Source organism: Pelodiscus sinensis, chromosome 2 (genome assembly GCF_052426305.1).
Source record: "Pelodiscus sinensis isolate ZL-2025 chromosome 2, ASM5242630v1, whole genome shotgun sequence".
Classification (NCBI taxonomy): Eukaryota; Metazoa; Chordata; order Testudines; family Trionychidae; genus Pelodiscus; species Pelodiscus sinensis.
This window is the reverse complement of record NC_143053.1, coordinates 205,896,447-205,910,458: the sequence shown is the minus strand read 5'-3', so window position 1 is coordinate 205,910,458 and position 14,012 is coordinate 205,896,447. Positions and strand designations below refer to the sequence as shown.

Below are 14,012 nucleotides of genomic sequence, written 5' to 3'. Positions count from 1 at the left end.
TGTCTCTTTACAGATTGGTTTCCCCCACCTCTCCAGTGTAAATGCTGAGTGTGTTACTTTTCTTATATGTAAATGATGGTAATGAATTGAGCTGAACCTGGCTTACTACATTGAAACTGAACAGTGAATGAAGTTCTGAGGCTTTAGAATCTTGTTGTGTAGTTTCTCTAAGTTTTATTAGTGATTCGACTCTGAAATGTTGAAAAGGTCTGGGGTTCTGGGTCAGCAAGTCCAAAATGATTTACTGCTTCCATTAAATTTGATATGAGTTCTCAGGCTTCAAGGATTACCTGTATTAGAATAATTGGAAAGCCATACACTATGATTCTAAGGTCTCGACATTTGTGAATCATCCTTGTCTATGATACCCCCAAATATGTTCTTCTTGTTTGGGAAAGTGAAGCGTTGAGCTGCATATGGTTGGGAAATTATTTAAATAGTTTTGTAAATTATTTTTCTATTCAGACTTATACCTTCTAATTTATGAAGTTTGAGTTTTTCTAGAAACCAGTAAAATGGCACATCGATTTCAACTTCCTTGCAAACTTTTTGGTTGACGTGTACAATACTTCTATGGCTAGAACTGTTTGCATTTGTCTCTCACGTGACTATGATATAGACGTAGTTCCATAACTTCTGCTTTTACTGCACTGGCTCAGCCCAGAAAATAAACAATGGTAGCACTTTCAGAATTGATTTCTTTAAGTCCTAGTCATCATTCCAAAGCTTAGCTGGGCGGTTCTCTCAACTGGAGGATATCCTTAGCCCTGTGCATATTAGTTACTTACCTCTGCTAGTGCTTCCTCTTTTTGATGACTGATACCATTAGCTATGTCAGTAAAATCTTAAGCATAAATGCTTAACTAAAGGCCGTTTTAGAACTTACTCAACTGTAGTCAAACCAGTTTCAAATACATGCAAATGGCTTCTTCTAAGTAATGCAATACCTGGACTTCCATGCAAATAATTCTACTTATTAATTACTGCAAAAGCTTTGTTTGGGACTAATGATGACTGAAATTGCTGTAGCTTCAGAAGGCTTGGAGGCTGCTGAGCAGGTACAGAGAGTCAAAATAACACCAAGAGAAAAAAAGAGCACTCTGTAATTCCCAAAGAAACAACAAGGGCTCTTCCTCCTCCTGTGCCCTAATCTTGTTCACATAAAATAGAATAGTCCTCTTGTTCTGCAGCCCCATCAAATAAACTGGTGGTATCAGCTTTCAGGCTTGAAATCTAATCCTGTTCCTATTGACTTCAATGGGAGCAGTCCCATGCTCAAGTTTTGTTGTTTCCGGTTGATCATGGATACTCAAATAAAAATGTGTCTTGCCTGACTGATGTGAATGTATTTATCACATATTTAAACCTACCCATGCACACTGTAACTTTATGAAAGATGTTAACCAAAAGACAGTGTTCCAGAACATATGACAAACACATTTTCATGGCATTTTTATCTAATAAGGCAGAGGTGAGGAACCTTTTTTGGGTCGGGGGCTACTGACCCCCAGGCAAGTAGATTTTGTGTGCTCCAGCCCTACAGTGAAGTAATGGCAGAGGGGGCTGGAGTATGAGTGCAGGCTCCCCAATGCTGGGGGTAAGGAGCCCCGAACTTGAGAGACTGGATCCAAGCAAGCCAGGGGCTACAGGTTCCCCACCCGTGTAATGAGGTTTCTTCTGCCTTTAAATTAAAATGTTTCAGATTATGCTTCGCATGTAAAGGTTATGTGAAGCACCTCCATGGTTGTCTGTCACCCCTTCCCTCCCATCTCTAATTGTCTCCTTGAATTAATCCTCTGAGAAACTTAACTTATTGCTCAGTATTTGTTGAAATGGCAAACTCGGGTATATTGCAAGCAGCAGTACTGGGCGTTGTCTTGGTGTTGCTGTGCTATGACGATTTGGGAGTGGACTTGTTTAAATAACAGTCACAAGCTCCCACCTCTTGGCTTTAAATCAGGGTGGACTGATTTAAATCACACACACAAAAATTATTTAAATCAAGTTAGCAAAAAAGCTAAGACTAGCTATGCTTAGAGTACATTTAATTTTGGAGTTAGCCTCATTGGCACTTCTGTGGTTTTTGAGAAAACAAGTATAGAATGGGGTTCCCTTGGAAAAGCTGAGTTATGCTGAAGTAAAATAGGGAATAGATGTATGGCATCACCATTATGGTCTGTGGCCATGATATTCCCAAATAAGGGACATATATTATGTGATATAAAATAAGAAAATGACACTCAGTGGCAACTGGCAACTCTAGATTTCTTACTGCAGCTTTCTGTACTGTGTTCTTGGGCGATAGATTCTAAACCTAGTTAACTAATTAAAACAAGCCAAAAGGATTAGCTAAACTAATCTTTTTTCCCTCTAACAACACCCAACAGGGAAACGGCTTACAAATGTACTAATCAAATCACACTTGTACTAAAAAGCATAAAAAGGGAGTCTTGAGGAAAGATGCATTGCAAAGTGAATTATTTAAGTTTTAAACCAGTTGATCCACTCAGCCATATTCACATCTTCATCTACAACACTTTCTCCCAATAAGCAGTTTTCCTTGTGATTCATTCTTGCAACGAGGCCCTGAATTTTCTTATTGCACTTCTTACACTTGACACATTTTCCTTTTTTTACCCAGGGAATGAATTTCTTCAAAATATTACCACATAGGCTCTCTCTTATGTCCAGAAGCCATGACAGTTTCTCTGCGGCAAAAATGTAGGGGAATATAAAAAGCTGCACGTGTGATGAATAATGTCTTCCCTTGTTCTTTCCAGTCTACTCCACTGTTCCTTTCTGAGTTGCCTCCATCCTTTCCTATGTAATGTTTCTCTTTCTTTAAGACACAGGAGTGACTGAAGTTCCTGCTAAACTCCTCAGATCAGATATTGAAATGTGATGACATAACTTGTATCTTTATCTTTTCAATAAACACCATGTATTGGTGGAAGTGGTATTTACACTGATAACTTTTCTCTCTCTAGTTCAATAAGAATGGAAAAAGAGTAACTCCTTGGAATCCAGGTATTTGGCCATCCTGGAAGGTTTCCGTGTTGGTCTGCCTGTCTGAGTCCATGGAGACATCATTTTGAAGCCCCCTTCCCTCCCTGGCTTACTCAGGAGCTGACACTGCTCACTGGTGGGCCCGGGCACTTGATGTTGACAATAAAGGAGATCCTGAATATCTCACTGATGATGTTGGATAGGTGGGAATCCTCTATCCATCTCTCTATCCATAGTCCTTAATTATGGACTTAATGTATTTTGTTTGCATAGAATTGCAATGCCTAAGTTGCTTTAACCCTGTATGTTTAGGTCTATATATGATAGATGTAGTCTACTGGACAGAGTGCCTAGGATTTGAACCCAGGATCTCTTGCAGTATTTGCTTGCTGTGGGGCTTTTGCAGCTTGAACCGTTCTCTCCTTTAAAGGTCCCTCTTTTACTTTGCAGAGTGCCCACACAAAGCCAACAAACTAACCAAAAATGAAGAGCAAAACAAATGTATAAAGCCATTTATCAGTGCAGACTAAAACCCATTCCTTCCTAACTACGTGATAAGCAAGAAGCTAAATGAACGCAAACATGTTTGCAGAAATACTTCCTCACAATGGCTGGGTTAAATGTTTGTTTGGAGTATAAGTGGTAAGTGTGCTACTGTTGTTATTTAAGACATCGGACTAGTTTAAAATGTGCTAAATTAACATAGACAAATATTTCTGTTCCCTCTATCACCTAGATCTGTTTGCCAACCTTCTGTTTCGAGTGCACTATAATGAATATTTTCAAACATTTAAAAGAATTAAATTAAATTAAATATTAAAAAATTGTGTAAGGATAAACTGTTTTTTTAAGTGCTATACAGACATGGCATTACTTAGTTTTTGCCCTGAAGAGCATACAATCTAATGAGCAATGTTACCTAGGCCAGTGCCTTAAAATGTGTAGGACTGGGTGAACTGTTACTATGGAAGGAAGAATCACAATTTAGCTATGAATGCTTGGGAAGTTTCTATGTTGGTTTAGGACTGAAAGAGCTTCTGGCATCTCATTATATATGATGAGATTTCCCAAAGAGAAATAAATCAGCCCACACAATCAAGGTTATGTTGCTAGATATGGGAGATCCTATCATTCTGAGTGGTGTCATGCATCTGCCAGTTGTTACTCAGGTTCACCACTGAGGTCCTTTGCTGCTCCTGGGTGATCAGGTAATATGTGTGGTCAAGTATCTTCTTTTTTCCCCTGTGCCTCCCAAGAAGGGTGTGGACTTTGTTGGACATCCATATCTTTTCCATCCTTGCACCTTAGAAAAAGTAATTGTACATGAAGCTACATCTTGCATCCACAAGCTAAATATGAGTCAACAGTGTGACACTGTGGCAAAAAAAAGTAAACATGATTCTGGGATGCATTAACTGGAGTGTTGTGAGCAAGACACGAGAAGTCATTCATCCGCCCCACTCCGTGCTGATTAGAATTGTTGTGTCCAGTTCTGGGTACCACATTTCAAGAAAGATGTGGAGAAATTGGAGAAGGTCCAAAGAAGAGCAACAAAAATGATTAAAGGTATAGAAAACTTGAGCTATGAGGGAAGACTGAAAAGATTGCTTATTTTGGAAAAGAGATGATGTGATAGCAGTTTTCAGGTATCTAAAAGGGTGTCACAGGAAGTGGGGGAGGGGAATTGTTCTCTTTGGCCTCTAATAAGACAAGAAGCAATGGGCTTAAACTGCAGCAAGGGAAGTTTAGGTTGGACATTAGGAAAAACTTCCTGTCGTGGTGGATAAACATTGGAATAAATTGCCTAGGAAGGTTGTGAAATCTCCCTATCTGGAGATATTTAAGAGTAGGTTAGACAGGCATCTATCAGGGATGATGTAGACAGTGCTTGGTCCTGCCATGAGGGCAGGGGACTGGACTTGATGACCTCTTGAGGTCCCTTCCAGGTCTAGTATTCTATGATTTTATGAAGTTTAAACTGGTACAAGATGGTAGCTGCCATTATAAAGTGATGCTTCTTATAGAAAACACAGTGCGCTAATGCATTGAAATCTGCCCACTGAAATCTGTTTCCGACTGGAGTTTGAAGGACTGGTTTTGATGCATAAAACTCAGAATGGTTCCCTCTAGGCTGTGCCCGCCCACCTCATTTTCAGAGCTGCGCAGTAGCACTCACCTTCCTGCTGGAATGGAAGGTGAGTCATGGTGGCGGTGTGCAGCTACCCTTTGGCTCCAGCTGTAGCTGGGGTACGTGAGGTGGGGAGATGGCAGCTCAGGATGCCAAGAGGTCAGGCAGGTGGCAGTTCAAGTTGCTGAGAGGTTGGGGAGCTGGTGTGTAAGGTGGCTGCGGGTGGCCAGTTGGAACAGCCTCACTGGAATGGGCTATGTGCAGCTACCGCTTTGCTCCAGCTGGAGCTGGGATGTGTGAGGTGAGGCTATCCCAGCCTCGCAAGCCCCGGTTGCTGCTATGGCGGGCGGGATGCAGCCTAGCTGGAGAGGCTGCGTGATTGGAAGCGGTGGCTGCTTGGGTGGCCCCAGGGTTCGGGACAGCGGGTGCTCAGGCGGCAGGGGCTGGAGCCCTGTGGCTGAGGGTGGTGGCTGCTTGATTTGTAACTGTCATAACCAGAGAATAGCAGGCATTAGGAGCAGTAACTGGAAAAACTTGAAACTGGAATTTTTATTTGTAAGAAATACAATGGTATGAAACTTCAGTCGGTTGCAGGAAATTAAGTCACTAATGAAAGTTAGAGTATTAGGCTCTAGGAGGTAACAATGCATGTTTGCATTTCTGCTAACCTTGAGAACAGTCAGCAGCAATTGCTCTTTGGTAAGGAAACCATTTCTGACACCATTTATTACGGCTGTGGTGTGCAGCGTAGCACACGTTTTAAAGAAAAACAGCTTATTATTCAAACTTTGCAGGTGTGTGGGGGGAGAGGAGGGGATGTCTTTTAACCTTATCTCTAACTGATGACTTGGCACTTAGGGTCAGCCATAATAATAAGGATGCTTGGGTGAAAGTTCTGATTTAATAGCTCTTTATTCTTTGTAACTGGGAAAGGTCTGTTTTAGTATTCTTTCTTCCATAACACACACACTCTCTCTAAAACCTATCTAACAAGACCCCTGTGTGACACTAACACATGTATAATGAGAGGATGCACTTGAGCTAACAATTGGTTTTAAAGGAAGCTGGGAAAGCAATATTTTGTTTGCTATCCTGGACTTTGGAATTTACTTCTCCTTGCAACAGTAGGAGAGAACCTGGAATGATTAACCATTAAAGCATGTAGAGCATAGGATTGGCACAACATAGATCTCTAAATAAATCAAGATAAAGCGATGGAGTGCACGTCTGAGCATAGCTGGGTATGCTGGAACAATTTTCCAGGAACCACCTTTCTCTTAGTTCCTGCTTTGTAGCTAGCTCACAATGCTGACTGGATACCATTTATTTCCATTTGAGCTCTATCTTAGTTTGTATTTCAGTTACATTTGAATGACTGTAATCGTCCTACAATCTCTATGTACTTTGTCATGAGGTGAACTAGGGCAATTTGTGGAGAATCTTGCTTGCGCTGGCAACATAGTAAAGTGAGATTAACCCTTTCAGAATTCTTGCATGCCTCGATCCATCTCAAAATGCTCGCTGAAGCAGACTTCTTTGTGGAAAGATTCAATTTGTAAATGTCTGTCTCCCTATTTTTTGTTGCATTAGGTGCTTCAAGAAAAGTTTTAGGGCTTCAGAGGTACTAGTACTGTATTGCTACAGAAATTCTTTCATTTCTAAAGCTGCCACGTAGAGTTTAAAACATACATAACACTTTGTTCATATTTCCTAAACCTAATTTTTTTTTCTAAATCACTGGTATCCTTGTTTTCTTCCCTTCTTGTTATAGCTGTGATTGCTAGCTCATTAGATACTTGCTTTATACATCTTAAGCCTTGTACATCTATGCATCAGTTAAGTCTTTTTTTGCGTGTGTGTGTGTGTGTGTGTGTGTGTGTGTGTGATATATTATGCACATCAAGTCCATGGAGAGTGATGTACAGTAAAACCTTGGGTTTATGAACACCAGAGTTACGAACTGATTGATCAACTGTTGTCCCCTCCCCATTTGGAACCAAAAGTACAGGCAGTCCCCGGGTTACCTACAAGATAGGGACTATCGGTTTGTTCTTAAGTTGAATTTGTATGTAAGTCGGAACTGGCTCCAGATTCAGCTGCTGCCACTGAAACTGACCAGGGGCTGACTACAGGAAGCCGGAGGCAGAGTTGCTCTGCCCCCAGCTTCCTGGAATCAGTCGGATCCGCGTAAGTCGGGGACTGCCTGTATGCAATTAGGCAGCAGCAGAGACACTCCCCTCCCCCCAAAATAGCAAATACACAATTGTGTTATACATAAACTACTGAAAAAATAAAGTGCAAGTTATAAGGGTTGTTTTTTTTTAAAGAATACTGTTTCTGAGCATGTTTCATTTACATTAAAATAGTTAAAAGCAACATTTTTCTTCTGCACAGTAAAGTTTCAAAGCTATGTTGAGTCAATTTTCAGCTATAAACTTTTGAAAGGATAACATTCATGTTTTGTTGAGAGTTACGAACAACCTCCCTTTCCAAGATGTTCATAGCCCCAAGGTTCTACTGTAGTTACATAACTGGCAACTCCAATTAATGTTGTAAACAGGGACCATGAGAAGTCATTTCTTGAGCATTTTCAAAGCCTCAGTCTCCGCTGAAATCACCACTTATTCGTGGTACGGGAGGTACCACAGTCATCTACGGGGTTCTCCCCTTTTGAACTGGTATATGGCCGTCAACCCCACTGGGTCTTGGACCTGATAAAGGAGGAGTGAGAAGAACAACCCACGATGGTAAAGGGGGCGGTCCACTATATACTAATCCTTCGGGAAAAACTGAAGCGCCTGGGAGAGTTCGCCAGGACAAACTTTCTCCAAGCTCAGGAAAGGCAGGCACTGCACTATAATAAAGGGGCTCGCCTAAGGGTTTTTGAGCCCAGGGACCGAGTCTTGCTCTTGCTCCCATCCCAGGAGTCAAATCTTTTAGCAAAATGGCAGGGGCTGTACGAGGTTTTATGCCGCGTGGGGGACGTAGACTATGAGGAGCGCATGCCAGGGCATTGGTGAAAAACCCAGATTTACCATATTAATCTTCTAAAGAAGTGGACACCATGAGAGGCAATGGTAATCAATCCCTGCCCACCCAAACCAGAGTTGGGGCCATGGGGGAGCAGTCTACAGGGCTCTCAGCCTGCTGTGATGGGGGAGGATCTACGCCCCTCACAGCAAAAAGAATTACGCCAGCTACTATAAAACTTCACAGCGGTCCTATCTAAACATCCTGGGAGGACAACCTTAGCATACCACCACATAGCAACAACGCCTGGAAAAAAAGGTATGCGGCCCAGTAGGTCCCCTCCCCAGGAAGATGTGGGAACAGCACGGGAGGAGTTACAATGTATGTTGAAGTGGGGGGTGGTTGAAGAATTGCGGAGCGAGTGGCGCAGCCCGATAGTTCTAGTACCCAGACCGAATAGGATAGTGAGGTTTTATATAGATTTCAGGAAGGTGAATGCTGTATCCCGGTTCGATGCCTATTTGATGCCCCAGGTAGACGAGCTGTTAGACCGCCTAAGTAAAGCCCAATACATTTCAACTCTGGACCTCACGAAGGGCTATTGGCAAATCCCCCTAACTCCTCTAAAGAAAAGATGGTTGTCTACATGCCATTTGGCCTATATCAGTTTGTTACAATGCCCTTTTGCCTACACGGCGCAGCCGCGACTTTCCAAAGACTCATGGACATGGTGCTCCAAGCCCACTATGGCTACGCCGCAGCATATATTGATGACATAGTCATTTACAGTCTGAACACATCCAGCATGTGGCAGCCGTGCTGACAAGCTTGCAGGATGCCGGGCTCTCTGCCAACCCAGACAAGTGTTGGTTTGAGCAGAGGGAGGGACATTTAGGGTATACGGTTGGACAAGAGAAGTTAAAACCTTTGATAGACAAGGTGGCCGCTCTACGGGACTACCCTACCCCCGAAACATAAAAGCAAGTGAGACAGTTTTGGGGCCTGGTGGAATATTACCGCTGGTTCATTCCCAGCTTCGCAGCCATAGCAGCCCCTCTCACCGACATGGTTAAGAATGCAGAACCTAACAGGGTGCGGTGGATAGAGGAAAGGGAGCATGCTTTCCAGACATTAAAGGACCGATTAACGCCCACGCCCATACTAATACAACCAGACTTTTCAAAGACACTCCTATTGCAGACAGATGCCTCAGAAGTTGGACTAGGGGCTGTTTTATCACAGGAGGTTGGGGGAGAAGAACATCCCGTTCTTTATATTAGTAGGAAACTATTCCCACGTGAACAAAAATACTCAACATTAGAGAAAGAGGCTCTGTGAAATGGACGGTAGACATACTACGATATTATCTTTCAGGTAACCCCTTCCAACTCGTCATGAACCACGCACCCCTCCGGTGGTTACACGCAATGAAGAAGATGAACGCCCGTGTTATGAGGTGGTACGTGTCTTTGCTGCCTTATAAATTCTTATAAATTCTGCACCAGGGAGGTAAAACACACAACAACGCAGACTTCTTTTCGAGGGCTTTCCTGGAGAAAAGTGAAGAAGAAATCAGCCTGGGACCCAGTTTAAAGGGGGGGGGGATGTGTGACGGGGAGGTTGCGCCCTGCACTCCAGCCAGCATGGTGCTGGCACTGTGGGGGCAGCTGTGGCTGCAGGAGAAGTAGCAGAGGTGCTGCGCCTGTTCGGCACTGGTGTGGGTGGGTGACATTATCCAACAGCCAGGCAACCGCGGAACCGCTGATCCGTCGGAACCCTGCCGTTGGGGAAAGCTGGACGGTGGGGAGTTTAGAAGGTGGAGGGCAGCAGAGTGGAAGGGGAAGGCGGAGCAGGATCCTGGGGGAGGAGTGCAGGTGTGGGAGATCCAGAGCGGTCTGGAGACAATGAGGACAGAGGCACGGGGGCTGTAGGAGGCGGGTAGGAAGTGGCCCAGGGCGAGGTCGTGGAGCCCGCGGGCTGGTGTGTTTAGAGGCAACACTCCTGTCAGCCAGGTAGGGGAGATTTGATCCCCACCTTAGGGCCCTGGGCCGGGACCCGGGAGTGAGGATGGGCCCGGGGTTCCCTTTACCCTGTCACCCTTGGCTAATCCTGTCCAGGCGACTTTGGATGTAAACCGGAGCCGCGGCCGATAAGATGCGAGCGGCAACGGTATTCCTGTAACGTGGACAAGTAAAAGGGACTAATGGCGGATCCGTTCAGACTGGGGCAGATGCTGGCTTATTCGGGTGGAGGGTATATTGGGCTCACCAGAGGGAAGAAGGGCAATAAACCCGGTGAATCGCATAACAAGCCGGGGGAGGGACAGAATTTCTGCAAGATGCCGTAACCATAACTTGCCTTAAGGTATAAGTTGCTTAAAAAATTGACAGTGCTGGCCTGAAAGGGGATGTGACTGTGGAGGTTAGTGGTGTGCTGATTCAGCCCCTCTCCACTGCAGCTGCGCCCCCCACAGTGCTGTGATGGAGGAGAGATAGAAACTCAAGACTTGTCCTTCTCCTGGTGAATCTCCTGAAGTGTAACAGGTACAGCAGTGCCGGCAAGAATTAATCTGTCTACCTACAAAACATGCATGCTCTTTCCACCAACTAGTGGCCAAGAATCCAGTTACAATGGCTGGACTTAAATTGCATGTGCACATAAGGCTCAGAATGGGCTCTCTGTGTTTAAACAGATAGTCTTCAACTATACAGGTGTTGATCTCTGATACTATTCTGCAGGTGAATGCTTCAGCACCCATTGTAATTATGTTCTCTCTGGCCACCCAGCTGCAAGACACAAGAAAGCTCACAATTTTACAAGCTGCTGCAGTCCAGCTGGGGAAATCAGTGAAGTTTTTACAGGTAATATCCTGTCCCACAAAAATATAGGTGCATGAAATATCTGTCTTTCAGAGACACTTTTTCTCTATTTGATCAAACTTATAGAAGCAAAATGTGAACGGAAAAAGCACATCCTAAGTCTCTGGGGCCAGATGAAACATGTCCCATATAATAAAACAAGAGCATAGGGAGCAGCTCTTCTTGAATGATTCATCATTAATGTTCTACTACTTACACTCTCACTTTACGTAGCAAAAAACTCAGGTGGAATAAAAGACCTTTGATCACAAGAGTGCTCCCATGAACTTCATTGCTCAAGGTGAGGCTCCACTTCATTCAGTGAAGTTAGTGTCTGTGCAAAATGGAAGTAGGGCAATCACCCAGAAATATAATGCTTAAAAAAAAATCATGTGTCAAATCTATTCTGAAAACTTACTTTCAGTAGCCTGTGTAAGTTCTGTTTCTTCAGAGCAGAGGATTATATCTCAGGTGGATTCCATTATGTTTACGTAGCTAGATGGTCTCTCTAAGACATGGGGTAAAATTTCTCAGGAGCGTGGATTGTGATTAACTGAGCGCTCCCATCTCTTTCTTGTGCACCTGTCAGAGATTTTGCTCACAACCGTCAGCAACGAGGGAAAGGGGGGAATTCTGTGCTTCTCTTGCTCCACCGCCGTCATATGGTCTGACATCTATCCCACCAGCACTGCACTGGTGCTCCTGCACTAAGGTTAGAGCCGCTTCAAACTGAGTGAAGGAGCAGAGACTCAAGTCCACTGTGAACAGTATATTCACATCTTGAATTTTCTATAGCAGTGGGAAGGATACGGCATGAAACTTTCACAAAATGCCTGTCAAGAAAAAGAGGAATAATTGCAATGAATATTCACCTCGGGAAGCTGCTTCACAGAACCTATAGCACTTACCTCTGTATTTATGCAGAATTTCAGCTTGTTTATTTCTCAGCAGTTTGAAGGAGAGGATGCTGAGCAGATGACTCAAGGGAGAGAAATCCTATAGTAAACAAAGATGAATTGCGGCAAGAATGATGTAGACTTTTTTTTTTATTTTTAAAAACCTCCTGGTTTTGAAAATGAGTTGCATCTGTTATAGGGGGCACTGATACAACAGTTCAAATATTGCCCTTGTACATCTGAATCCTTGTTTGTTTGATTATTGGCTTCTTGTCTCCAAAATAAAATAAACACTTTTTCCGTCTTTCTTTGCTTGCCAGCACGACTTAGAATGCCAGCTGAAGATCAAAATGTGATTTTATAGTGAATTTTTTTGGGTGCTGAAAATTCTGTGGAGTGTAATTTTTATTTAAAATCTGTCATCGTTACAGAATGATTCCTAGTTTTTCTTGTGTGCACCCTTATAGGGACAGATTTCATCATATTTGCCTTACCCAAGGTGAAACTACATGGTTCCACCAGTCAGACTGGATATCTGGGCTGCAGCCCTCTTGTTTATCAACTATGTAAACCGGACAGATATGTTTGGCATGCCCTTTTCTTCTAGGAGACTGACAGCAACTGATTGAAGTGACTCAGAACAGCTTCTTCAAAACCAAGCATTATGTTTCACCTAAAAGTACATAGCAAGCAAAGCAAAAGGTAAAAACAAGCAAAGACCTGTACATGTGGGTCTCAAAAGGAAAGACTACAGTGTAAGTTCCCCTTTGCCCAGTGGCCCCCATTTCTGCCTGGGAGAGACAGAGTGCCTGCTTGCTGCAGTTTTGTGTGTGTGTGCGTGCACGCGGTCATCTTCCCACCTCAGCAATTGCAGGAAACTCTCTCCACCCATTTTCCCTAGGCCATCATTTTAAAAATGTTCTCATTACCTTTTGATCCCAGGGTTGGCTCTGAGAAGGACAAACATCGCCAGCCTTGCTGAACTCAGGAAAGGATTATTTACTAATTAACAGCTTCCCTATTGTCTCCTTAAGGAACGTTGTTGTTTGATGTCTGTTTCATTTCCTGTTTATTTCCATCATTACAACATTATTTGGTTTAACTCAGTGCAGTTAGACTGTATAATATCAAACAGTTAAACTGAGTTACATATGATATTTATCAAAGAAATAAACAGCTCCTTTATGCTCCGCAATAGCCAATGCTTTGTATCAAGATAGCAGATCACTATGCATATGTAAGAAACTAATGTTTTGTGCTTTCTGCAGAGATCTACAATGCTCAACCAAGAGACTAAAAATGACTCATCCTAATTTCTACAGTTTTGTTAACAAGATCATTGTGGGAAACATTGATTTGTCAAATGAAAAAGGACAGAATTAGCAAAAGGAATGGGTGTTTCTCCAAGCTTTGAAAATATCACAAATCACAGAAAGGAATAATTTCAACTTCAGGTTCTGAGCAGTGTCTTTTTTGCTATTGCTTTCTGCCATAGTTTGTGCTGTAGGGCTGTGCAGAAGTGCCCCTTTGAAGTATTTTGGGTATTTATATGTCCTCGCTTACCGTCACATTGGTCAAAGGACAACGCCTCCGAGACCATGGGGAAGTGTTTTCATCTCCATTTAGACAGATGGAGCAGGCTTAACCAACTAGTAGTTTTTCTTTTATGCTGGCTGGCCTGGCATTGTTTGCAAAGATGGCAGGGGGCTGGCAGCACAACTCCACTGACTATTTCATTAATTTGTGTTAAACATTGGACAAATTATTCATTTAGAAAAGATGTGTGTCAATACAGGCTCTTACAGTGTTCTACTACTGCCCTCTAACCCAGCCTCCCTATTCAAACTGAGAATCTCAAAATGCATTACAAATGATTGGTAAAGCTTCAGAGTGACCTGTAGAGTCATGTGAATAATACTCATATGGACATTTGTTTTCCACAGAGAGGACTGAAATTAATAGCTTCCTTATTGATTGACGCAAAATGCAGGACAATGTAGCACTTTAAAGACTAACAAGATGGTTTATTAGATGATGAGCTTTCGTGGGCCAGACCCACTTCCTCAGATCAAATAGTGGAAGAAAGTAGTCACAACCATATATACCAAAGGATACAATTAAAAAAATGAACAAATATGAAAAGGACAAATCACA

At 43.0% G+C, this 14,012-nt stretch overlaps 1 long non-coding RNA gene across 5 annotated transcripts in view; it reads left to right on the top strand.

Annotated features, from left to right (window-relative positions):
• The window catches only part of LOC102445548 (uncharacterized), a 23,116-nt gene extending 9,104 nt beyond the window's left edge, over positions 1–14,012 (top strand). For 2 of the 5 annotated variants that reach the window (XR_003087194.3, XR_003087192.3), the window contains 5 exons: positions 3,457–3,648; positions 9,479–9,563; positions 10,563–10,647; positions 10,843–10,965; positions 11,552–14,012. This is a non-coding gene — a long non-coding RNA (uncharacterized LOC102445548). The remainder of the gene's footprint in view (positions 1–3,456; positions 3,649–9,478; positions 9,564–10,562; positions 10,648–10,842; positions 10,966–11,551) is intronic. The other 3 variants (XR_012902018.2, XR_012902016.2, XR_012902017.2) reach the window with 3 other exon arrangements.